The 26399-nt window shown below is 41.0% G+C and overlaps 1 long non-coding RNA gene across 1 annotated transcript in view; it reads left to right on the forward strand.

Annotated features, from left to right (window-relative positions):
- Nucleotides 1-26399, forward strand: part of LOC308472563 — a 147441-nt gene that overhangs the window by 54936 nt on the left and 66106 nt on the right. The window contains exon 2 of the long non-coding RNA XR_013983580.1: nucleotides 25107-25292. This is a non-coding gene — a long non-coding RNA (uncharacterized lncRNA). The remainder of the gene's footprint in view (nucleotides 1-25106; nucleotides 25293-26399) is intronic.

Consider the following 26399-nt stretch of genomic DNA (forward strand, 5'->3'; position numbering starts at 1 on the left):
TTGCAGCAATCATGCTCAAGCAGTTGGGTGCCCAGTTGTACTAAGGTGGCAGGTGTCCCTCTATTTCCTTTAAAGAACCTATTCTCACTTTCTGCGAATATTCTGTTCTCAGTAAAACGTTTTCCCTCAAATAACCCAGTGTGAATGAAAACCAATATGTGCCATCTGAAAATGTGTCATCAGTGTCTAACATCTTAAAGTTGTTGTTGTTTTGTTTATTGGTAATATGTATATTTAGATTTGGGTAACAAGTATTCTAGCAAAACCCAGTTAAAATATGTATTTGGATAATAGCTGATCAATCCTATACAAGGTACATATTTCAGCAAAGATGGATACATATTACTTGTTAAGAACATATAATGTTGGAACTTTTATCCCCATTATTCTTAAAAGGTTAAAAGAAGAAGAAGATTGTTGAAGGATAACTACCAAACAGATAAAGACATCAGATGAACTGGCTGTTGTGTGTTGACTGCAAGCATTCAACTGTATCCCAGGGTTTCTTTAGATGCTTGTATATTGAACAATTTAAAAGACTGTATTGGTTCCAGTAATCTCAAATTAAGAAGCAACATTTATGTGCTGTGCATATTTCAGTGTTCTCTTGGTGTGCATTAAAGAGGAAGTATGACACAGCTAGTCTGCTTGTCAACAGGAAGATTTTGAGTCTAAAATGTGCCACTACAGGAAAAAAAGGTGCAACATAGTTATTGTGGCCTTGCACCAACTCAAGGAACTCATTTACGATTCCTAGACCTGCTGTAATGAGGCTCTCTTGGGAGCATACAATATTTGGTGGTACAAGAAGTCATGCTGAAAAGCAGCTAGGATGACTCAGTATGATAACACATATGAGTGCCAAAGAACCCAAATAATTGTATACAGGAACTGGCTTTGTCCTTGTGATTGTCAACCATGTTCTTGTTTTGGGTTTCTCCCGTTCACTGCATTAATGAGGAAACAAGGGGCCAGTAGATATCTCTTCACATGATCACTAGAATATATTTTGCCTTCAGAGACACTCAGAACATTGCAGAATTATGTCATGATTTAGCATTTTAAGAATCATATCTTAACTGTTACAATAATTATAATTTGTGTAGTGACATAAATGCACATGGAATTTAACTGGCAGCACAATCCCGTTCATGTTTACTTGGAAGCAAATCCCATTCAGTTCATTGCTGCTTCCTCACTGTAATGTAAACAACCAAGAGAGGTCTCTGTCCCCAAAGAGCTTATAATATCTAATAGTGGGAATGATAAAACCAAGGCTAGAGCAACATCAGGGAGATGCGTATATGCGAGAGAACTGGAGAATAAGAGCTGAATGTGTGCAAATACACTTGTATCTGCTTAGGCTTCGTTGTCATTGGAGGAGAAACTAAAGGTTTAGACAGAGAGGCATGAAACCACATAGGCATTCTAGGTACAGAAATCCACGCAAAAAAGGAAAAGGTAGACAAATTGGAGATTGAAGGAAGCCTGATGGTGACAGAGTTGAAGATGTTCACCAGTAACTTCTAGAAAGATCTTCTTCTTCTTCTTCTTCTTCTTCTTCTTCTTCTTCGGTGATCACTCATAGCCAAGTAAGATTGTCTTCCATAAACACAGTTTTAACAGTGTGTCCATAAATGACTATCGAGGTCAATTCCAGATCCGCACGTCCTTCCACAGTGGGGACATTGGTTTCCGGGTGGGAGTTGATCACAGTGTGGATTTGCCAAGTGTGCCTTCCTCTTAGCACGTTTCTCCCTTGCGTCCTGAGTTCGAGTGTCTTCAAAGCCCATGACACCTTTGCTAAAGGCTGTTCTCCAACTGGAGCGCTCACAGGCCAGTGTTTCCCAGTTGTCAGTGTTTATACTACTTTTTTTAGATTTGCCTTGAGACAGTCTTTAAACCTCTTTTGTTGACCACCAGCATTACGCTTTCCATTTTTAAGTTCGGAATAGAGTAGTTGCTTTGGAAGACGATCATCAGGCAATCTCACAGCATGACCAGTCCAAGTTGATGTTGAAGAATCATTGCTTCAACACGGGTGATCTTTGCTTCTTCCAGTACACTGATATTAGTTTGCCTGTCTTCCCAAGTGATGTGTAAATTTTTTCAGAGACACCGTTGATGGAATCTTTTGAGGAGTTGGAGATGGCGTTTATAAGTGCTCCATGTTTCACAAGCATATAGTAAGGTTGGCAGTACAATAGCTGTGTAAACAAGCATTTTGGTTTCCCTGCGAATGTCCCAGTCCTCAAACACTCTGCACTTCAATCGGGAGAAAGCCGCACTCGCAGAGCTCAGGTGATGCTGGATTTCGGCATTAATGTTGGCCCTTGTGGAAAGATAACTGCCTAGGTAGGAGAAGTGATCGACATTTTCCAATGTTACACCATTGAGTTGGATTTGTGGCGCTGCAGAGGGGTTATTTTGTACTTGTTGGTGCAGCACTTTGGTTTTTTGGATGTTGAGTAATAGGCCAAGCTTTTTGTAAGTTTCTGCAAAGATATTTAGGATGATTTGGAGGTCATCCTCTGAGTGTGCGCACACTACGTTGTCATCAGCATACTGAAGCTCTATGATGGAAGTTACGGTAATCTTACTCTTTGCTTTCAGTCTGCTCAGATTGAAGAGCTTTCCATCTGTTTAATATATGATTTCTACTCTGGTGGGGAGTTTCCCTTCAACAAAGTGTAGGATCATGGCAATGAAAATAAAGTTTAGAGTTGGGGCAATAGCACAACCCTGTTTAACACCTGATCCCACTGTGAGTGGTTCACTTTGAGAGCCATTGTTATCTGCGATTGTTGCTGTCATATTATCATGGAGAGGAGCCAAATGATGTTTACAAATTTATCTGGGCAGTCAATTTTCAGAAGGACAGTCCACAGGGCATTACGATCTACAGTGTCGAAAGCCTTAGTCGGGTCAATAAACACCATATACAGGGGTTGGTTTTGCTCTCTGCATTTTTCTTGAAGCTGTCGAGTGGTGAAAATCATGTCCACTGTCCCCCTAGAAGGCCAAAAATTATTGTTATGAGACGGTTTGCTAAGATCCTTTCAAGAATTTTGCCAGCTGCAGCTAATAGAGAGATGCCTCGATAGTTTCCACAATCAGTTATGTCACCCTTTTAAAAGAGATTGATAATTTTGGCATCCCTAAAGTCTGCTGGGATTTCTTCTTTCCCAGATTTTTTCGATGAGCTTGTAAAGTCACAGAAAGAACATGGTGGCCCTGACTCTGAGGAACTTGCCAAAGGAGGTCTCTCCCTTTAAAGTCTACCACTCTCTCAGATTTCTCTCCTGTTCTGTTACTATTAATAGGAGAAATTATTTATACAGTGCTGTTTACACATAGAGCCTCTCAAGAAGTAATAGCAATGCCATGTGTTCTGTTTATCCCTATTTGGCCACCCATATGCTTGCTAAGAGTTTGTGCACGGTTTGTGAGGTTATGGTATCACACAGCCAGCTCTTCACATCTGGCAATAGAGATCTGTACAGAAAACAACGGCAGCAAAATGAAATGACTAAAACAGCATGTTTGGGGTGGAAGAGAATGGGGAAAGGCTTTGATATGTCACCCACTGAAATAAGCCTCTTGTTCCATAAGCAAAACATCAGAGCAATGGGAGTATGTTGTGACGCAAAGTTAATGAAAAGGAATTGTTAATTTAAGTCTTTGTCCTTGATTGCTGCAATGAAATGTTTTTATTGCTTCTTAGCATCCCCCTACCTCACATTCGAAGTCCTTTGCTTAAGACATAAGTGATATTATGAAAGTGGAATAATAAATAGGTGTTTCAGCAAAGTGAAACAAATTAGCTTTTACTTACCAAAGAAATACTGAAATTCAGACCTTCCTCTGAAGCTAACCCACTGATAGAGAAGTCATTGAAGCTTCTCCCGCACCCCCCTTCCCAACCTCCTTTCTACAAATGCACACAGATGGGTTGCAAGAGAAAGATGACAAATGAGTTGTGTTTGCCTAGATTAATGGGTATTATCATGTTAATGGATGTTTATGGTGTAGTTTGAGGGAATCATGTGATTGTGCAGAAATGCTAGTCTTAACTGCAGCCCAAGTAGAGAGAGAAAGAAAATCCCCCAGAGAGAATATGCATGCATTATGTTTAGTATGTTTCTGGCCTCTGTAATGAGCCACAGCTAATCTGAGGGACAGGGAAAGGAAGGACCAGGACACACTTGATTCACACTTAGACCATGCCTTCCTTTCTCTGGTCTGCATGCTGGAAATGGTTCTAATGTTCCTTTCTATTGCTGTGTTAATGCAGCCACTCACAATCCTCTGTCTATGCCATGGCTATCCCTTCTGAAACCTGACATATTGATCAAGAGTTTAGCCTTCCTAACTACCTCACATATATCAATTGTGGCTGATAATGTCAGGTTACATTTGATGGGAAGACAATCCTGCATCCCACCAGGATAGTTTCTGTGACTTAAAAGACCAGGCACAATTATTCTTCTATTCCAGTTATTCCTTTCTTAAAAAAGAGCTGCAGATTTATGACACTAGGTTTTAGTATGAAGTATTAATTGGTGTCAGGACTCCTGTACCACTGAAATATGAACATCACTGTAAGGAAGAAGAGAGATCTTAAAGCAAATCCTCCGGTATCTGAATTAGAGCTGAACCAAAATTTTCTGAGATATTTCTTTCCATTTATTTATTTACTTTTTGACATTTGAATGCTGCCAAATCAACAATGTTCTCCTTGTGCCAGGGCTGGAAAGCTGGATATTATGCCTCTGCACAGTGGAATATAAAATCAGACTTTCAGTGCTAAAAGACTTTAAAACATTTTTGTTGACATAGCACATTTTATCCACAGAACATTAAGATGTGCAAAAATGTGTGTTGGTGAGCAAGAAACGTATATTGTGAAATTACCCTTTCAAAAATATTTTGATGATGCAGCCCACCAGCTTCAAATGCTAGCAATTCATTTGTTTGGCATGCTCAGTGCAATGCTGTTTAAAAACAGGGTATATATTTCCTTTGTCATATGATAACGGGTATTACAATTTACAAGTTTCAAATGATTCATGGAGGGTTTGGAAACCCCCTTGATACGATCTTTTTCAAAAATTGGAAAGAATGTGGCTTAAAAAAAAAAGAAGCAGCTTTAGTGTAAAAACAATGAACAAATATTTTTAGGGAGACTCCCCTAGAGGAGGAAGCCCTTTACAATGACATTGAAAATACAATAGCTCCCAAAGTACCTTATGACAGGAACACCCAGGTCAATAAGCCATTTGCTGGTTTTAGTACATAGGATGCAAAATAGCCTTAAAAATATACACCATATATATATTAGCTAGGCCAAAATTTCCCCGAAAAGACTTTTCTGTTAATTTTTTTCAGAGTTTCCCTTTTAAGTCTCCCACTATTCAATCCCACAGAGAATATTCAACAAAATTCTACTCTTTCCATGAATTGGGTGGGGAATTTCAGGATTCCATTTTAACAACAGCCACATTCACACAGTCTCCACCCCCATGCAACTATTACAGCAGAGGAGAAGAACAGGGTTGAGTCCATGGACAAATTTTCCTGCTACACATCTCTATTGCTGATTCCGTGGCCCTCCTGTACATTGAGAGCTGAAGGTCTGCAGCATGCAGCCTTCTCTGCTTGAGTTGGCTTTCAGTGTGTGATGCAGAACCCTGGAAGATCAGGTTTTTAATCATACAGGGAGTCTACTCAAGCACAGCAGTCTTTTCTCTGCAGATGTTGGTCTCTTACCCAAATAGGGCCTTTTGGACTGTGCAATAAAAGGTCTCAAAGGATCTTTAATCATTTTTGGAGGGCTTTTCAATGTACTGATGTCGACCTCTCTGTTTTTTGCTTACCAGGAACTGCTTCAGCTCAAGCCAGGTGGGTTGTGCAAATGCATTGCCCTGGGCTGGATTGATCTTATGTTTGGCGCACTACGGTTAGGCATAGTGGCATGTCAGCAGCCAAATGTAGCCCTTAGTAGAGCGCATGCGGGGAAGCACATGACTAGCTTAGCTTGAGGCTGAAATAGCCCAAAGGCAGTATTGTCCTTGATTGGCCTTTACAGTTTTTTAGCTAAAGTGGTAGATTGAATTGGCTCTGAGGCAGCTTCTTGCCAGTTTTTCTCTGCACTGTAAAATAGGAGGAAAAGATGCCAAAATCTGACCTCTAGATTTTCAAGAGTTTTCTTTTTTAAAAAAAATGATATTTATTAGAAGTTTAAAAATTACAGAAAAAAGAAAAGAAGACAACAATAAAAAAAAATTCCAGAACATACCTTACAATACATAAAAAGAAAAACATAGAAAAGCAATACAACAATACAGTAAAAAGAAACAAAAAGACTAAAACACACATCCAATATTCCATATCTTTACCTTTCCTTTACTTGTTTCATCGACCTCCTCACACCTCCCTTTTTTGTATTCTAGTTCAATTCACTATTTCAGCAAATTCTTTCCATCTTTCTCAATTTTTGTTCTATAATTTATCTTAACGGTCTAACCTTAAATTTTTTCGTTTTGGCCCATTATCAATCAGCTTTTACTTAATTCTTTGTTACATTTCTACTAAAACCATATAGCTTCATTCCAGCATCCTTCTAACACTCATTAATTTTACAATGTTTCTGTAAATATACTTTAAATTTTTTCCAATCTTCTTCCACCGACTCTTCTCCCTGGTCTCGGATTCTGCCAGTCATTTCCGCCAGTTCCATGTAGTCCATCAGCTTCATCTGCCATTCTTCCCTGGTGGGTAGATCTTGTGTCTTCCAATGCTTTGCGATAAGTATTCTTGCTGCTGTTGTAGCATACATAAAGAAAGTTCTATCCTTCTTTGGCACCAATTGGCCGACCATGCCCAGGAGAAAGGCCTCTGGTTTCTTCAGGAAGGTATATTTAAATACCTTTTTCATTTCATTATAGATCATCTCCCAGAATGCCTTAATCTTTGGGCATGTCCACCAAAGGTGAAAGAATGTACCTTCAGTTTCATTACATTTCCAACATTTATTAGACTTTCAAGAGTTTTCTTCCCCTGCAATAGGCTTCCATTTTTCTGCCTCATTCTCAGGTCTTTAGAATGTTGGTGGGTGCAGATTTTTGAGCTAACCTTAACTTTGTGAGATGGCAAAGGGAGTTGTATCTGGGATGGTGGGGGACAGGGAGACATGGCAGGAGTTACCACATGATGTAGTCTCTTGGGCTTTATGTAATTCAGTTGTATGCACCCAGGAAAACTGTTGGCATGCAGACCCCTGGTGGGACGATTTGTAGAATGAGGAAATTCCCCAGTCACCTCAAAAGTACAGTGGTACCTTGGTTTACAACTATAATCCATTCTGGAGGTCCGTTCATAAACCAAAACAGGTCGTAACCCAAGGCGCGCTTTAGCCAATGGGGGCCTCAAAAAAAAAGGGGGGGTCGTAATCCAAAAAAAATTGTTCGTAATCTAAAAAAGGGGGGGGGGGTTCGTAATCCAAAAAAAATCACAAACCGGGATGTGCACTTCTGGGTTTGAATTGGTCATAATCCAAAATGGTTGTAAACTAGGCTGTTTGCAAACCAAGGTACCACTGTACTGTAAGGTAATGTTTGCAGGTATGAGAATTTCACCAGTATGTCTCTTCCTTTTGATACTTTTTGAATGCAATTTCTTCTGTCATTAACTGATGGAGAGTGGTAGGAAAAAACAAAACTGAAAGTAAGACCAACCCAACTGCTTTGTAGAAGTAGGGAAGTAGCCTGCAGCCAGGGCATGGCTGGAAGGATCTTTCCACTAGCAGTTCTGAAGTCAAGCTAGCTAGAGTCTGTTTGGGCTGGAGAACATTTTTGCAGCTGCCAGAGCTGATGTGCTGTTGTATACTTTTCTGAAACCCAGAATGCTTGCTCTAGCATAACAAGCTACATTGCTTTCTTGCCCAAGAACTCATTATTAACATAATCCCCTAGCCAATAATTTAACACATACCAGTGATTAAGTACTCAGCATTAAGTACTGCACTGTGCAATTGCAGTACTTAAACACAATAAATTGCTGCACTCTCTTTCCTTTCAGATTCAGCCAAGGACAGATCCACAGGTTCTAAGAAACAGAAAATTGCAGCTTAGGAATAACAATTCTATGCTTCTTGTTACATTTCCAGGAAGATAATTTGCCCAATGAAAGTACACTTCCAGGAGCTGAGTTGAAGGATGAGGTGATCTACTGTATGCATGAGTCAGTATCTGAGGTCCTTCTCCAGGTGCTCTGTTCTGTTCAATTGAGGTTCGACATGCGGGCATGAGAAGCAGGATGGTTTTAGGCTAAGGTTCGAAAGCACATCAAAGTGCAATTAGATAAATAGGTACCACTCTGGCGGGAAGGTAAACGGTGTTTCTGTGCGCTGCTCTGGTTTGCCAGAAGCGGCTTAGTCATGCTGGCCACATAACCCGGAAAAACTGTCTGCAGAAGCGGACAAACGCCAGCTCCCTCGGCCAGTAAAGCGAGATGAGTGCCACAACCCCAGAGTCGTCCGCGACTGGACCTAACGATCAGGGGTCCCTTTACCTTTACCTTTTACCAACACCCTGGAGTGCCATCATTTGGAAGGCCAGAATGACCTACCGTATTTATGATATGCCTTCGAGCACTAGGGGAAGTCTTGGCTGTTTCAAGATGCCTGTGGGAAGGCTCAATCACTTTCTGTTGTGTTAGTCATTCAGAGTTGACTAACGGGAAGAAAAACAGAAGTCCAGCTTTAGGAAAGACCTTGGCTATTTATTTCCATGGTTAGGCTGATTCTGAACTAAACCAGAAATGGTTGTTGCTCTTTTGCCTTGTGATTTTTTTTTTAAAAAACTGATCTCTGTGTTCTGACTTGCAAAGAGGTTTGAAAGAACCTTTGCTGTAGGAAGCAAGAGAGGTTAGACTCCTCAACAGGGTGTTCTAGTCTGCAGAAATCACACCACATCAGGGGCCCCATCAGTTCCTCCCTCTTCTGTAGTTACTGTAGCATAATGGCTATTCCAGTTCAAGAAAGGCCATCATTCTCCTCTACTGCTTTATGCTTTGCAGGCATATAAGGGAAAAGTGGATGTGTTGAGGGACACAAAACCCAAACTTGGAGTCAGAGGTAATACACCAGTAAGTGGGCCGAACTAGGACCATATTTAGCAAAATTACATTATTTTGTGTTTTTGCTTTTTCCTCCCCATTATAACCAAATACTAATAATAACAATAAAATATATAAAATAGGTCCGGAAACATAAATATAGCCACACATGGGACAGAAATGAGTGAGAAGGGTACAGTGGTACGTCGGGTTACAAATGCTTCGGGTTACAAACTCCTCTAACCCGGAAGTAGTTACCTCAGGTTGCGAACTTTGCCCCAGGATGAGAACGGAAATTGCACAGCGGCGGCAGCAGGAGGCCCCATTAGCGAAAGTGCACCTCAGGATAAGAACGTTTTCGGGTTAAGAACGGACTTCCAGAATGAATTAAGTTCGTAACCTGAGGTACCACTGTATTGGAGTGGAGAAGAAATTTACTCAGTCTGAATTTTAAAGTAAAGCAGCTGATTCCACCATTTTCAAAATTTTATCAGATTGGAATGCAGCTATCAGTTGGATTGCCCACTACCCTGAATGTTGTGATGTAGTTTTGGTGGGGGGCTTTAAGAGCACAAAAATGTGAATGTTCAGAAATGTCCATTTTAGAAGGAAATTTACTGACCGGCATACAAAATGTGTATCTTAGGGACAGAATGCCTATAAAATGTTTGCAAAATGTAGACCCCCCCCCACTGCCTGTCCCAGTATTCACATGGTGTGCATGTATCTACATGCCAATGCTAGACATGTTCCACCCCCATCCAGCAACATCTCCTGGGCCTGATCCTCTCAGGATGGGCAGCCAAACAGCAATTTTAAAGTGTTTCCTTTGCTAGGCTTATTCTACATGCTAAATAGTTCCTGCACCTATAGGGGTGAAATCCAGTTGGTGCTCTCGTGTTTTTGCACACCTCTGCTTGTGGAAGATGATGATTTCCTCTTCCTCCTGCCACCCCTAGTGACACCTTTCACGCTGGTCTGGAGGTCCTCTAACTCTGTGGAGCTGATTTCCAGACAAGCGTTGTTCAATATTTTATTTTATTAGAAATAGAAGGTAAATAATGAGATCATATCTCTGTTTCAGCTGTTGTCAGAACGATATGCTTTGCCACAGATGTATCACAAAACTGTTAGTCTAATGTACTTGAGCACAGTTACAACAATGGGAATCGAACCAAGTTTTAATGGAACAAAGTGGGTTACTCCTGTGATAGACGGTTATTACCTGAAAGCTCTCAAAGGCAAGCCAGATGATTTTGTGAGAAACAACGCAAGAGCTCTGTGCTTGTCATTGCCATGCACAGTTCTATTATTGTCGCTTTTTTTATTGTGTTCATAATTTGGAAGTCACGCAAAACAGAAAGAGCCATTTGTGTAATGACCAGTGGCATATTGCACCTGGTTTAGCAGACAGTGGTCCTTCTCATCTTACTTGGGGTATGTCTAGTCTAGTGAGCTGTTTGCCACAATTTCCTTAACCGGGATAATAAACAGAGAACAATTCTGCTTAAAAGCACAGCACATATTGTCGTCTTTCGTGCCTTTTCTTTTCAGAAGGCTGCCTAAGGGTTTAAGCAATTTAGTTGTCTGACCTGCATCCTTTCTTTGCAGTCTGCAGTTCTTTTGTTTAACATTAGTATGTGGGCAAACAGCATTCAGAGCTGTGTGGAGCTTATCAGCCCGTGTTCAGTCAACCAGAACCCCCCATTCTGTGTATCTAACAGGGGCCACGTTTAATGTTTCACAGTAGGAGCTTCGACGGTTTCCAAAAATGACTTGTTTATCAGATAAACTCTGTCCTTGCACTGACACACAGCGGCTCTCCAGCACCATCCTTGCCTGTATGAGAACTGGAAAGCAAGGTTTGTGTAATGCATAATAAGCGAGATCTAGGCATACAGTGTGGTGACACCAGCACTCTGCGGTACCACACAATCTTGCACTGACTATATACAGTAAAACAGGAGAATGTGGGAATATCTTGAATGGGGCGGAAGACAACCAAAACTTCCACATTTTTTTCCAGGAGATAATTTGTCATTGTATAATTGTCTACGTGCAGTGTAACTAACGCCTCTTTTCACAAAGCAGTCAGCCCAGAGCTGCTACTATGAATACAGAGAAAATTCAGAGAAGCTGCACACAAATGTGGAAAAAAAAATAGTTTATGCAAATGAAACCATGGGAAACTCTGCATTAAGTGAGACAGTAATACCCACATTCTTCAGAACTGCTTTCTATACCACAACTCAGAAGCTCTTTACATGCACAGCGCCTCTGATGCATGCCAAGGGGGAATTGCTTTCAGTGGTGGGACATCGTTCGGCACAGTGTCATTGCATGGACTGAGCTGTCAGTTGTTAGTATGTCAGTTGCTGGTGTGTCTGTGCATCAAAGGCCACCAAGTGCTTTAGGTTGGAGTCTCATCTTATGGTCTCAGTTCAGCTCAAGTTATGAGAAAGTTCTCCTGAAAGCAGTGGAACTTCAAGTAGTCATGATTAATTTGTTCCCTGGGTTTTCATGGGACTTAGACATGACTAATTTTAGATAGATCAAGAGAAATGTGTTTACCCTGTGACTTGAATGTAGTGGGAACTGAGGCCTGGAGGACCTGCAGTTCCTCATCCCTGGGTTAGATAATGAGTAAGGTTTCCATGAACAGAAGGGCTACGGAAATGGTGAGCAGGTGATCTTCACCAATCCCATATTTAGTCCCCTCTGAGAAGATGTTCAAGGGCCATAGATGGCTGGGTGGAGAATGAGTAAACATTTCCCCCCAATCCAGTCTAAAATCTCCTAGGATCAGAGTTTCACACATAGGAATTTTGAAGATTATGTATTGCTGTATATTATTTTAATGCAATAAATTATAATAAAATGCAGGAATTGCATGGCCTGTCTAGGTATGATTTAATAGAGGTTTTTTAGGGGGGCAGTAATTACATAAAACCAGATAACAAGATCTTCATGGCTTTGAGGGACCAGACTGAGAAGATACCAGCTTTCTGTGAAATGTGGCTGAATAATTAATATTGTAAAATAATTTAAAAACTTTTTTTATTTTTATTTCTCCCCTCATAAGCTAGTTTAGGGCCCCCTGTGCTAAAATTTAATCTCCTTACTGTGCTTCTCAGTTTTATATATGTGCTTTTGCTATTTTTTTATTATTTAAATAAGGATATTTTTCTAAGAGTCCAGAACCACATCATTGGGGTGGGAACTGCATTTTAGAACTACTTTAGAAGGAACTGGTTAGGCTTGACATCTTATATTTAATACTCAAGAATTTGGCACATCTGAATCAGAACATATCTACTCCCCTTCTCTTCCTGCTGCTAAAGTACTATCAGAGATAATTAAGACTACAGTCCTATGCAGCCACTTGCCAACTCACCCTTTCTCTCTGTGCCTGACGCTCATGGTGGGATGATGTCAGCAGCAAGAAGCAACCACTGTCTGCTCTCAGCTAGGGAAGGCTACACATACCTACAAAGCAGGGATGGGGAACCTCTTCAGCCTGAGGGTTTACATGCACTTCTGGACAGTATTCTGGGGGCCACATGCCAGAGGTCGGTGAAGCCAGAGGCAAAAGTTGGCAGAGCAATCAATGTGGATTTTACTTTTCTACAATAGGCCAGGTTCTACACATACTCCCACACTGACCTATATCCTCCATCCAGATAAGGAAAAAGTGTTACTAGAGCTCAGGGACATATTCCAAGCAGGCAAAAGCATTTGAAGTAAGGGGTGGGGTATAGCTGTAAAAGGGGAATGGCTTATGGAAAATCCCAAGGACCAGGCAGAAATGCCTCGATAGCCACATCATACCTGCCAAGTGCCCCGGGGAAAAATGGGACATCTCATTTTTTTCATGCGAGATCTCACCAGCCATGTTGGGTGTCACAACACCATGCACTCTTGGACCATGCTGTAGGCCCCTAAAAAGTGCCTTTTCGGGGTCATAATCATGCACATGAGATCACACCCTGAAGAAAGCACTTCGGAGCACAGCATCTCAGAATATGTGTGTCCTGGTTTCAGATCCAGGTATGGCACATTTGGTCCTGGGCCTGTGGTTTCCCCTCCCTGCTATAGTTACTTCTCCCTCCTTTTACACTGAATTCTTCACTGAATGAGGTGCTCAGCTTAAGGAAGGGAGTGCAGAAGGCAGATCAGATAGGTCTCTGGGTGATTTCCAGTAAATTGGCATGGGCAATTCCATTTCACTGCCAGAGGTGGAACAGGACATTGCCACCCCACCATCCTGCTGCTGTAGCCTCACTTACTGGGGTTGTGTGGCAGCAGCTTCTGGTGAGATCTCGTGAGAGTTATGTGAGATCTCACTGGAAACTGCCACTGCTGCTTCTTGCTTCTCCGGCAGCAGGAGGACTGGGTAGGGAAAAGGGCCCATACAAAATTTGGTGCATATTGGTCCAGAGATCTAGAGAGCTGAAGATCTTTCACTGTGGCCTTATATACATTTTAATGGATATTTAAAGTACATCCCTCCAAATAATAATAATAATAATAATAATAATAATAATAATAATAATAATAAACAAACTGTAGTTTGTGAAGGGTGCTGGGAATTTATTTATTTATTTCATAAAAAGTGTACACTGGTAGTAGAAAACAAACAACAAAAACACCTCAGAGTGGCTGTAGCTCTGTGAGCTTCCCAGTATTCTTTGAGGAGGAAATTTCCTTTAAATCTATAGTGTGTATGCAGCTCTGTTCAAAGCTCAGATCTTCTTTGTCCCTGGATTCAAATCTTCAGGCAAAACACACTTTATTATGGGGGGAAGTGGAGTAGGAAAGAGATTTGCCCCTACCCCAATCAGACTCAGTTCCCCACAACAAAATGATAAAGGGGTCAATTCTGATCTAAGGTTGTGAAATCAGACCTACCCCGATGCCTTGGAATTCAAATCTAAATCTTGTTTTCTTTTGTCCTTCCTATGATAGCGTTTCTATTCTACTCAACAGATATGGTAGAATCCATAGTAGTATCCTGGAAGGAGCATGTTATAATTAACGTATCTCAATAATTAAGGCTTTCAATATTTTTAAAAAGGTTGAATAATAGCAAGCACCCCCCTCTCCCCCCAATTCTTTGCAAAGAATGGCTGCTTGCAAAAGCGGCTTATGACCAGGGAAGGCCTTGACACCAGGTTAGCAGATGTTTGTCCTCCCCCCTCCATCCCCACCCCTGCTCCTCTTCTAAGCAATCAGAGAGGATTCGTTGGCATTAATGCAGGTTGAAAGGTGGCCCCCAAATGCCCTGCAGGATAAGCATGTTGACTTTATTCCTTAAACTTGTCTGTATCCCCATCACACCTTCTTTGTCCCACCACATTTGCCTGACCAACTTTCCTGCAAAACGGGTGGCAGTGGCGATGCTCAAATAACCACTGGATATTTTTCACATTACCCAGGAAGATCTGCATTTGCTACGCTGTTTGCCGTTTCCCTATCGCAAAATGCCCTTGTGCCATCTACCTTAGATGGGCTGAATATTTTGGCCTTTTCACCTGCTGCGTTGCTTTGCCTTTAGATGCAAAGAGAAGGATTGGGGGTTGTGGGGAGGAGAGAGAGAGAGAGAGAGAGAAAGCAAGGGGGGAGGGAAGGGAAGTTGGGAATCCTGAAGCTCTGGGGGTGGGGGAAGGCAAGTGTTTTTAGCGTTTTCATCAGACATGTGTCCCCTCACTCTGTGACATGGCTGCTCCAATGTTGCCATGGTGAGGATTTCTAATCATCCCTACACATGACAGGCTCCTATTTGTCTGCACTCCCTTGGGTGTAAATTTCTAGGCTTAAAAAAAAAAAAATCCATGTGAGCTATCATCCTCTGTGCAGATGTTTCACTGCTTTAGAATACCAGGCAGCTGCTTGTGCCACCGTCGACAGCTAATTGGAGACTGCATCGCAGGAACAGAGGCGTAATTATGGCATAAATACACATCCTCTGGTGCATCATTGTATCTCTATTAACAGAAAATTTTAAACAGTGTTCAGAGTGTAATTAGTGTAGTTGATAAAGTTGTAAAACATGTAAATAAGGGAAATAGCAGGTACGTGGCCAATCCACTACCCAGCGCTAGGGGATGCAGATTATTGCCTATTTAGAAATAATTAGCAAAGCTGCATTAGCAAAGCCTGTGTCCAACAGAAGCAATGCAAACATTTATTCTGGTAACAGCTCTTTCTGTGCTAGCCATGAAAATCTACTAATATTGGTAATTTAGCCCTCATTACCAGAGGATAAAGCATGAAAAGAGCTCAGACATGAAATATGACAAGTAATATTAATTTTTATTCCAGAGGAAAGGATGCTTTCTTGGGTTGCATGCTGATTTCTCGGCAGGGTCTCGGCAGTGAGCGTAGAAGAGGCAGTGGGCTGCTGTGTAGCTGAGGATGAAGGAAATGGAGCTGGCTCCCTGCTGGAGATTTATACCCTGGGGTGGCTATGACGGTGGCTGATGAGGCAAGCATACTGCAGTTAGTGCCCAGTCAAAGCGCGGGTCACAGTTCAGAGCGAGATCGCAAGTGTGGAACTTTTTGTCCTTACGGACTTGAGTTCTTAATTTTGCATTTTCAAGGCATTTTCACACCTCCTCTTTTCTCCCTCCTCCTCCTCTTGGTGAAATGATATTTATGGGGGGGGGGGGAGGCTTTTGCCTTAAAAAAAAAAAGTTTTTCACAGTGTGTCTTGGTAATGCATAGCCTTGCCCAGACATATTTGGAAAGGTGGTTGTATTGGCTTACACTTGGAAAGAGAAATGGTGTTCCAGAATTTAGCATATGATAAAGGGTATTCCCTATACAAATGTCATTCCCTAAAATGGGAAACAAAGACATAGGAAAATATATATCTGAGATGAAACTGGAACAGGGACACAAATGTGTACATTTTCCCTAGCTCTCTTCTTGTTTATAATCTCTCTCTCTCTCTCTCTCTCTCTCTCTCTCTCTCTCTCTCTCCATGGTAGAATAATACAGTTAATTCAACCCTAAATTTATAGAACCAAGTAGAAGTAATCTATAATCTATCATTTTAACAAGCACAAAGGATTGGTTCTTGACTAAGTTAGTGAAACTTGGTTGCCCGTAAAATCAGTGGGGCTTAGATGTTTGCTAACTTGGTTCCTTGGTTTAAATGATAACTAAGTTCAAATAACTAACCTGTCTAGATCTCAAAATTATTTTGAGAACAGCATTTTGTGCACACACTTATAAGCAAGTTTTTGGGGGTGGGGTGAGAGATAGAGGGAGAGAGAGAATTTCCCACAGAAAAAAATAAAATTGCATTTCCCATTCAGGCAAAAATATCTGCACTTAGTTGTGATTTCCTTCATTTTTTAGAATTCAGCACAACATCTCTTGCCAAATAAAGGTTGGTTTTCAGGTAACACACGGTGGATTTATTTCATTTTTTTACAAAACAAAAAACCAGGAGATGAAAAAGAGTTGGACAAGGAAGTGTACAAAGTCTTTACAAGTAAAAATAAGCTTTCAAGTTGTAACAGTCTTTTTGCAGTCTCAAAGAAAACACAATGTATTTTTACAGCCAGAGACGAAGTAGTAATGCCAAAATTGTTGAATTAAGTAGATTTTGCTTCTTGCAGTTTTGTACAGCTTTCTTCTTCAACCCACACCCACAGTTAAATGGCTGAACTCGGAGTTCTCTGAGTCAGTTGGGTCTTTGCCACTTCCATCAAGGGCACAGAGAAGTTCTGAGGGTTCAGACCCTGTTCATCTGACTACCAGTTTTCAGTGTTAAGTTGATTCTAAAGAGAGTGAAGACGAAAGGTGTTCCTTCCTGAATACTTTGCTGTTGTTGTTGTTGTTGTTGTTGTTGTTGTTGTTGTTGTTGTTATCAGTAGTTTACTGGAGATTTATCTGAGATAACTATTTCCCCTCTCCCCACCCCCTTTGCACTTCCCTCGCACACTCCCTGCCCCTCACCTCTGCCCCTGTCCTTGCCCCATTGAGATATAGACATTTGAACAATTTTTGATGGAATAACAGGTAAAGTAAAATAACCTAACGTAAGAATAATGGATGAGATTCTGCCAGTGGCAGCCCTGCGCTCCTCAAAATTGGCTCAGGACGGGGAGTCAGAAGAATCCCCAGAACAGTGTGTTGTGGGGAGAGGTAGGATCAATCCACCTTGCAGGCAGAAATGTTTGTCCTGGTGGAGCAGTTGCCTTAGAACGATGTAGAATTCCACCCCATATAAATGGTTACAGTTCTAGCCAACTAAGTTTTACTCAAAGTAGACCTATTCAAATTAATGAACTTTGGTAGGTCCACTCTGAGTTGGACTTCCATTGGGTGCAATCACTTAACAACAACAACAATTTATTATTTATACCCCACCCATCCGGCCAGGCCTCCCCAGCCACTCTGGGAGGTTTCCAACAGGATATTAAAAACACAGTAAGACATCAAACATTAAAAACTTCCCTAAACAGCGCTGCCTTCAGATGTCTTCTAAAAGTCAGATAGTTGTTTATTTCCTCGACATCTGGTGCATCACTAATATTCACTACTGCTTCTAGGATGGAGTAGATTTAATGTGTTTATTGGAAATATTTCTAAAGTATTCTCCATCCAACAATGGTGAAAAAAGACAAAGAAATATTCAACGTGCAAATGTGCAATACAGTAACATCCTTCATAACAATTTACTGGCGGAGAGGCAACAAAAGGCTATAGCAAGGATGGGAGCCCTTCAAATGTTCCTGGGACTCCAAATCCCATCAGATGCAGCCAGCATGCTAGTGGTCAAGGTGATGATGGGAGTTGTAGTACAGCAAAATATCGATGGCCACACATTCTCCATCCGTGGAAGAAGCTAAAAACAGTCTGAAGCAGCATAACCCTTTAAAATGTGCACACAATTAAAATGTCTTAACCTAGGGCAGTCTCAGTTATAGACATACCTCTTTGAGGAAGACATTCCATAGTAATAAAATTGTCAGTATTTCCCAAAGAGCTGATTTTTTATGCTTAACTTTTCTTCCACTAATTTTTTTAATGACTTTTAGTGTGAGCAGAGCCAGGCCAGCTAGTTTCCATAATTTACCTTGGTATATTTTAACCTATATTGTGTATCTGCCTAGCCTACCTTGGTTCAGTAGATTACATTTGTACTTCTATATTATTGATCTGATGCCTGTTTGCCATCTCCAAACATCGCTGTAAATCAGAATATGAGAATGCAAATCAGAAGGTTGGTATCTGTGCCCATTTCCTTGGATCAGAAACTCTTTCAGCCATGATAGGCATTCCGCACAGCATTCAGAAATCTCTTTCCTGTTACCTATCTGTTAAGAGATCAACTAAAGGATAGGGGAGGTTGTTGATTGAAAGCAAATCTATCTCCACCCTTATGTGTTGTCCTTCTGTATTCATAAATGAATTAAGTGCATTTTTTTGCATATAAGTCCAAGTTTACAATATTTTGAGGGAATGGTATATGGCAGGCCTTTAGCAAGCAATCCACGAACTCCATAAAATATTTATTTGACTGCAATCTTCAAACAACTTACTTTGTTAATCTCATTTATTGCAGTGGACCCCCATTTTCCAGAAGAAGTAGTTTAATGTTTGCTGCCTCTATCATTACCATAAAGAAGCTGTTGTTGGTATGTGGGTATGTGGGTGTTTTAAAACTACTCTAATGTTTTAATGTTAATTGTCTTGATATTGCACTTTTGGATGCTGTTAGCCACCTTGTGTGCTATTTTCTAATCAAAAAAACAGGATATACATTTTCTTAAATAAAAGGAATACCATTAAGTGTTCTGAAACTAGGTTGAACAAATGCAAAGGACGACATGAACCCTATAACTTTACTAAGTGTCTAGAATTTTTTCACTGTCTGAATTTTTTTCCAGCAGGCGTTGTCTTCAATCTCTGCAAGACACAAAATGCTAAAGGTATAGGAATTCTATTCTATTTTGCATCTTATCACTGTTTGAATCCCATTGATGTGAGTTGGAGGGTCTAACTGTTTAACACATACCTACCCTCTCCAGCTGGAATTAAAGAACTTCACTTTTGAATCATGCTCTTTTTAATCTAGCACATATTTTGGCTTTTAAGGGGAAAAATATTTTTCTGCCTGGTTTTCTTTAAAGATATCTGAAAAAGACAATGGATATTAACTTTGATTTGTCCATCTCTATAGTGATCATATATGCACTTGTGATGGGCAGAATCCCTCTGTCCCTCTTCCCAAATCTGATTTGTAATTGATCTTTTAAATTGATTAATTAAAAGGAGGTCCTCTGGATATTCTCAATTCAATCAATTTTTAAAGGGGATTAATTACAAATCATTGAGGCCTATAGATTGAAAGCATGATGTGCCTAGAAGATTCCCTGCTGATCCTGGCACGATTAGGATCAACCCCCATCCTGAACAGACCCACACAGTGTCATCTACAGATGTTACAGACGGTCATGTAAAAACCACAGAAGGCTTCAGGCTGTAGTAAGACCTTGGATGCACCTATGTGCAAGGACCACAGTTTCATGATCCCTGCATGTGTGGGTTGAATTGTGCATTTGCCTGAACAATTGTCTGTGCTTGGCTGAAGTTTGAAGATTTTTCTTGGCCCTTTCTGCTGCTCCCTCTCTTCACCCAATAAGTAATGAAAAGGTGTAGTGGTGGCTAGGAGAGTCCTGTCTAGTAGCACAGGCTTTATAAAACCATAGACTTGGAAGGGGCTGCAAAATTCATCTCGTTCAACTCCCCTAATGAGGCAAGAGACTCTTGACACCCAAATCCCTGATTAGTGGCCATCCAGACTCTGTTTGATCTAAACCATGGGTAGGCAAACTAAGGCCCGGGGGCCGGATCTGGTCCAATTGCCTTCTAAATCCAGCCTGCCAATGGTCTGGGAATCAGCATGTTTTTTTACATGAGTAGAATGTGTCCTTTTATTTAAAATGTGTCTCTGGGTTATTTGTGGGGCATGGGAATTTATTCATCTCGCCCATATAGTCCGGCCCCCCGCAAGGTCCGAGGGACAGTGGACCGGCCCCCTGCTGAAAAAGTTTGCTGACCCCTGATCTAAACCTCTAACAAAGAAACACCATCATCTTCCATGACAACCTATCAAACAGCTCATAGTGTTAGGAAGTTCTTCCTAATATTTAGAATCCTGGCCTTTTTCTTTTCTTTTCTTTTCTTTTTTTTTTTGTAATTTGATCCCATTAGTTTGAGCCCTAACCTCTGGAACAACAGAAATTTATTCGCCATCATATCTCCTCCTAGCCATCTTTTTATCAAGCTAAATTTAACCAACTGTTTCAACTTTTCTCATAGGTCTTGGTTTCCAGTTCCCTTGACATCATTTTTTGCCCTTGTCTGGACACATCTGAGTTTGTCAATATCATTCTTAAACTGTTGTGCCCAGAGCATGACACAGTGAGATATGAGCAAACCAGAAAAGAGTGGCACAATTCTCTCTCTCTCTCTCTCTCTCTCTCTCTCTCACACACACACACACACACACACAGAGAGACACTGGGTCACAGAACTGTTATGGGGACCCCTTCACAACCAGCAATAAGGTCTTGGTAACCATTGCTATCTTCTTCTTTTGGGTTATTTACAACAACCTTTAAAACATCTGTGCTACTGACACTCAAACTTTGGAATTGTTGAAACATATACAACAACAAAAAACACAATCAAATTGAGTCATGTGGCTCAAACCACATCTACTAGACCCATTTTATTTTTTTAAAGCAATGTGGACTAAAGTCGCATCTGGGCCCCCTCTGGGATTAGGGGCCGTGAAGCTCAGCAGTGCTGATATCATTTTTTGGACTCTCCTAAGGGGCATGGTGAGTTCCTACATGTCTGTTGCCAACACAACAGCTCTCCTTCAGTAAGAATGTTGCAGCCAGCATTTTCCACATCCATCCATCCATCCATCCATCCATCCATCCCTCCATCCATGGTAAAGTGATCCTTCCTACCAGTTGGAGTCCCTGCTTCCATCAGTTGACCTGTGAGTCTCAGGCCATAACAGGACACCTAAACTGGTATAGAGTGGTTATAAGTGTAGCTGAAAGAAAGTGGCATGGCACCCCACTTCACCCCACTCCATGCACTGCTTGAGTGTATTTTCAGATAGAGTTAAATAACAAAAGAATGTTATTTCAAACAAATGTAATTCAGCCTGGCTCAGCTGCTCACCTGTTGATATTTAGCCTTCCACCACCAATTAACACTCTGAGGACTCATCCCAAAATGTTGAACTTACGAGGTGGCCTATCCCTGGGCATTGCGATTCCCCAAGATCCAATGCCTCAGGTTAGGAGAAATTCCAGTCAGGAATTTTGGCCATATACTCTCTAGACTTTGAATCCTTTTCAGTTTTCTTTCATTTCCCTATAATTAAGCAGCAACATATGGTTCCAAACTAGGTAGCTGTCCCTTAAATCTTGCATGATTGCAGCTGGGGGGTGGACTTAGAGTAGGTTAATCCTGACCTAAAGTATCTGTAGACTAAAGTGATCACAGCTCATGTTTAGAGGCTTTCCGCCATAAAGTCTCCAGCCATATAATCAAATAATAAATTGTTCTGTAGGCTTTGATTCATGTAGTTATCTTGATGTTAGTATTTTACAGAACAGCTCACATAAAACTTGGTTTTACAGTCTTGCCTAACATAACAGCAATTTCCAGAATGAAACATCCTTGAACCATGTGGTATGTTCCCGTTAATAGAACATTTCATGGTTATAAGTAATATTAAAAGTTTAACCTCTTACCAATCAACCACCAAGAGGGACTGGTGATTGACATATGGCATTACTGATATAGAAGAACTGTGGCAGAGACTGAAACTTCAGAGCAGGTAGGTGTGAGGTTATAGAAACTATAAGCACAGGCTTCATTATTTATCCAAATAGTATTTATTGATGCTCATGTACTGAGTGGAGTCTCTTCCACTAGGTTCACTGGGGCACAACCCTCCAAATGAGGGTTTCCTCCCCTCTAGAAAGCCACACACTTTCCCCTGCCCCCTTTATATTTCTATATACTTTTGTGAACATATAGAGGCTTATAGAGACTGACCGTAATATGGTACCTAGGCGTGAGTTGTTTCCAGTCCTTCTCACTATGTCCTCTTTCTATGCATTTTTGTACACATAATGTTTGCCACCAATATATCTTAAAGACCACCTTTTTTCAGTTTGACCTGCTTGTTCACTAATATTAACCTTTGGCACTTCTGTTCTATGTTCCCCACCCCTACCACAAGGCTGTGGGGTTTCCAGGCAAAATCACAAATGCATGATTGCCAGACAGGCACATGAGGGACTGACATGCATAGAGTTCCTGTGGCCATAGAATGTACTTGACTCAGTTTGGTATCATGCTGAATTTTCACAGATTTTCATAGCGTGGACGTTCACTTGAGTCTGAACGATCTTCATTGGTACAGAAATCCATAAGCATAAGACCTTTAGAAATCCAGAATATGTGCAAAGTTAAAGTGATTAAATGTATCACCTCATTTTAAAATGCTGTTAGTCACAGAATCATAGAATTGTAGTGTCGCAAGGGACCTCCAAGGGTCATCTAGTCCACCCCCTGCAATGCAGGAATCTTTTGCCCAATGTGGGACTTGAACCCATGACCAAGAGATTAAGAGTCGACGGACTGAGCTATCACAGCTAGTCTGTTTGAAATAAAAGAAAACAAACATTTGGAAAAGCAGAAAATGGTTCTTAAATGGGACACTTTTCAATAGAGAAACTTCCTATTAATATTTACACTGCTTATGTGTTGATATGGCAAGGGGCTGCAATTTATCCTGAAAGGTTAGTGGTGCTTTCACCATCTGACTAATGGTGACTAAGGGACAATATCTGATTTCAAATGTCCATTGGTGTGTATCTTGAAAAATGGACTGGAGGTGCAGGACCATATATTTCTGTGCTTTTGTTGCTGTTAGCCATTTGCTGTTGACTCTTTAAGTAAAAATGGAATGGCTTCTCTCAGGTCCCCGTCATTTGTCCACTGAAGATTCAACTTGGAAAAGCATTTTCTCCTGGCATATGAACTCTTTGCTAACTTGCTTGTGAAACTAACTCTGATTAGCCTCTATTAATAAGGGCACTAGTGATACCTGAATTGATAGTTATTTTGGAAAGATCAATACAGTGGTACCTCGGGTTACATACGCTTCAGGTTACATACGCTTCAGGTTACAGACTCCGCTAACCCAGAAATAGTGCTTCAGGTTAAGAACTTTGATTCAGGATGAGAACAGAAATTGTGCTCCGGCAGCGTGGCAGCAGCAGGAGGCCCCATTAGCTAAAGTGGTGCTTCAGGTTAAGAACAGTTTCAGGTTAAGAACAGACCTCCGGAACGAATTAAGTACTTAACCCGAGGTAACACTGTATTAGGGGAGAATGTGAATGCTTTGTTGTGATCAGGACTCCCCCCCCCCATTCATCTTCACATTAGATGACTCATTGCTGAAGGTTTGCAGAGACAACTGGTAGTTAGGATTTTCAGCCAGGCTTCTAGCTTTGCTTCTAGCCAGCAGAGGTTATGCTTCAAGTTTCAGGTGCAACCCCTGGTGCCTCTAGGAAACCCTGGAAAGCTGCTGATAGTCAGTGTCAACAATACTGAGCTCATTGGACCAATGGTCTGATGCAGTATAAGGCAACTTCCTATGTTTCTATAAGGTGGTGTGCAAGAGGCATTTCTACTAAATGGTGACCAAGAAGGGTAAAGAACAGCACAATTGGTGGTGGGAGTCATGAGGTAGCAGTGAAACAGAAAGTGACTGGGCTCAGCATGGTGCTGGTCCATTACCTCTGAGCTGGCTAGGAGCTTCCAGAACATTCTGTTGAAGTCAGTGGCATTCTCACTGGGCAGTCCTAGCCAGTCAGAACCTACACATTCCAGCTTCCCATGTTGTTTTGTGTCTCCCTAGCCCTCAAGTAAGGGAATAAGTTGTTGTTGTTGTTATAAATTTATATACCGCCCTTCATCTGAAGATTTCAGGGTGGTTTACAAGATAGAAATACAGGATAAAAGAACAAAATAAATAGTTACAAAAAACCCACATAGACAGTAGCCCCCCCCCCCCACCATTTCAAAGGCCATAGAATATTAATCAGCCAAAGGCCTGGTTGAAGAGGAATGTTTTTGCCTAGCACCTAAAGATGTACAATGAAGGCACCAGAGGAGCCTTCTTTGGGAGAGAATTCTACAAATGGGGAGCCACTTCAGAAAAGGCCCATTCTTGTGTTCCCATCCTCTGGACCTCTCGTGGAGCAGCCACACAAAAAAGGGCCTCAGATGATTGAGCGTCTGGGTCTGTTTATATGGGGAGAGGTGGTCCTTGAGTTATTGCAGTCCTGAGCCATTTAAGGCTTTATAGGTCAAAAGCACTGCTTTGAATGTGGCCCAGAAGCTAATTGGCAGCCAGTGTAGTTGGGCTAGGATCTGTGCAATATGCTCAAACCGCCTTCCCTGGTGAGCAACCTGGCCGCTGAATTCTGCACCAGCTGAAGTTTCTGAGCCATCTTCAGGGGCAGCCCAGATGTTCCTTCCTCTTTATTTCAGGTCCTTGGTGGCCTCTAAATGCCACCTCAGCAGTCATCCACTGCTTCCTACATATTATTCTAGAAAATCTGCTTAGCTTTAAAACATTGCATAGAGGTCCTTAGGCTGCATCCTTATGTCCACTGAACTCAAATATGGCTTTCTTCTGAGCAGACATTTATAGAATTGCACTGCATTCCTATCACCTTCTACCTACTGAACTTGATGGGAGTTTTCTTCTGAGTAGACAAATGTAGGATTGCACTGTCAGTATACGGCACAAGCATATCTACTGATGCATTTTAAAATGAATTAATTTTCAATTCAGTGCTTTTTGTGTAAAACCTCAAATGTATAATTCCTACATGGCTGAATAATATTTACTTTTTATCTCTTTTTAGCAAGCATTTTGTCATCCGGTGATGCAGCAATAATTCTTGGAGAATATTAAAACTCAAGTTGATTCTGGAGGCTGGAAGCCTGTCAGCCTCTGATCTCTGTTTACTGCTGTTACATACAGAAGATTCGCTTTGAAGCATTCATTTAAGGGAGTGACTTATGGTTCCTTTCCTTGACCTTAGCCCAAAGTATATAGATCACACTGCACTACGAGTCCATATTGTGTTAGAAAATAAGTGGAAACAATACAAAAAGAAACCTAAGGAATAATATATATCGATAATGAAATTGGGAAGGAAGATCAAAATGTTCACATCTGTACCATGTTTTATGGTTATTTTCTTTTCTTAAAATTGATGGCTTCATGATTGTTAATTAATAAACTGCCAAGGTTGCAATTTCTCCAGATCTGCTACACTTTTGCCAGCTCTTGCTTCTATATATCACTCTAAAAATAAATCATCATTATTAAAAGGATATAAAAACTTTTTCCTTTGCTATTTCCTAAATGAACTGGAAACAGTAACCCTGTCAAATATAATACCAAAAATAGTGTTATCAGGCCATGGCACCAATTTATTACTAGAAACAAAAGCCGTCATCCATTTCCTTTAGAGAATGACATTTTTTTAATTCGCTGCCCATTTCATTTGATCTAAAAAGGATGGGTAGGTTGACAAATATCCCATCGAAATGGCTTCTGATGCTTGATAGGATAATGTGCAGCCCCTCAGGACAAGGGCAAAGGCAGCAAACTTATCATCCTTTAGTTTAGCTTAACATGGGTCAGTAACAGCGCCAGGGGTGACAGAGGATGTTAAAGTGTGGGAAGCGAGAACTAAGAGCTGTAGGAGGGTAGTTTTTTAGTTTATCCTTTCTTTCACCACGAAGCTGCAGAGACAGGCTGAATCATATTGTTGATCCGCTTCATTGCACTCCACACTAACTGCTCCTGTAGGAGGAAAAACAGAAAACACTTATAGGTCATTCTTACCGGGAGTGTATGACTCTTTGTCATTTCTTCTGTCGGAGACAGACATGAGTGTTTAATATTTTAACTCAAGTTCATATTTTTGAAGATGCATTATCCCACCTGAAGGTTGGCTATGAAAAATCTGTAGGTTATCACTCTTCTACCAATACACAATTCTTTGTGAGATACAATAAAAGGGGGAGGGGGGAGGACCCCCACACACTTGTTAATGGTTCTCTGTCATGTTCTATGAGCAAAGAGAAGAATTTCTCAGGCATAGAGTGGGAGCATAGGCTGCCCAGCACTTTATAAGTTTACACAC

This window comes from Podarcis pityusensis, assembly GCF_964106645.2.
Source record: "Podarcis pityusensis genome assembly, chromosome: 3".
In the NCBI taxonomy this organism is placed as follows: Eukaryota; Metazoa; Chordata; class Lepidosauria; order Squamata; family Lacertidae; genus Podarcis; species Podarcis pityusensis.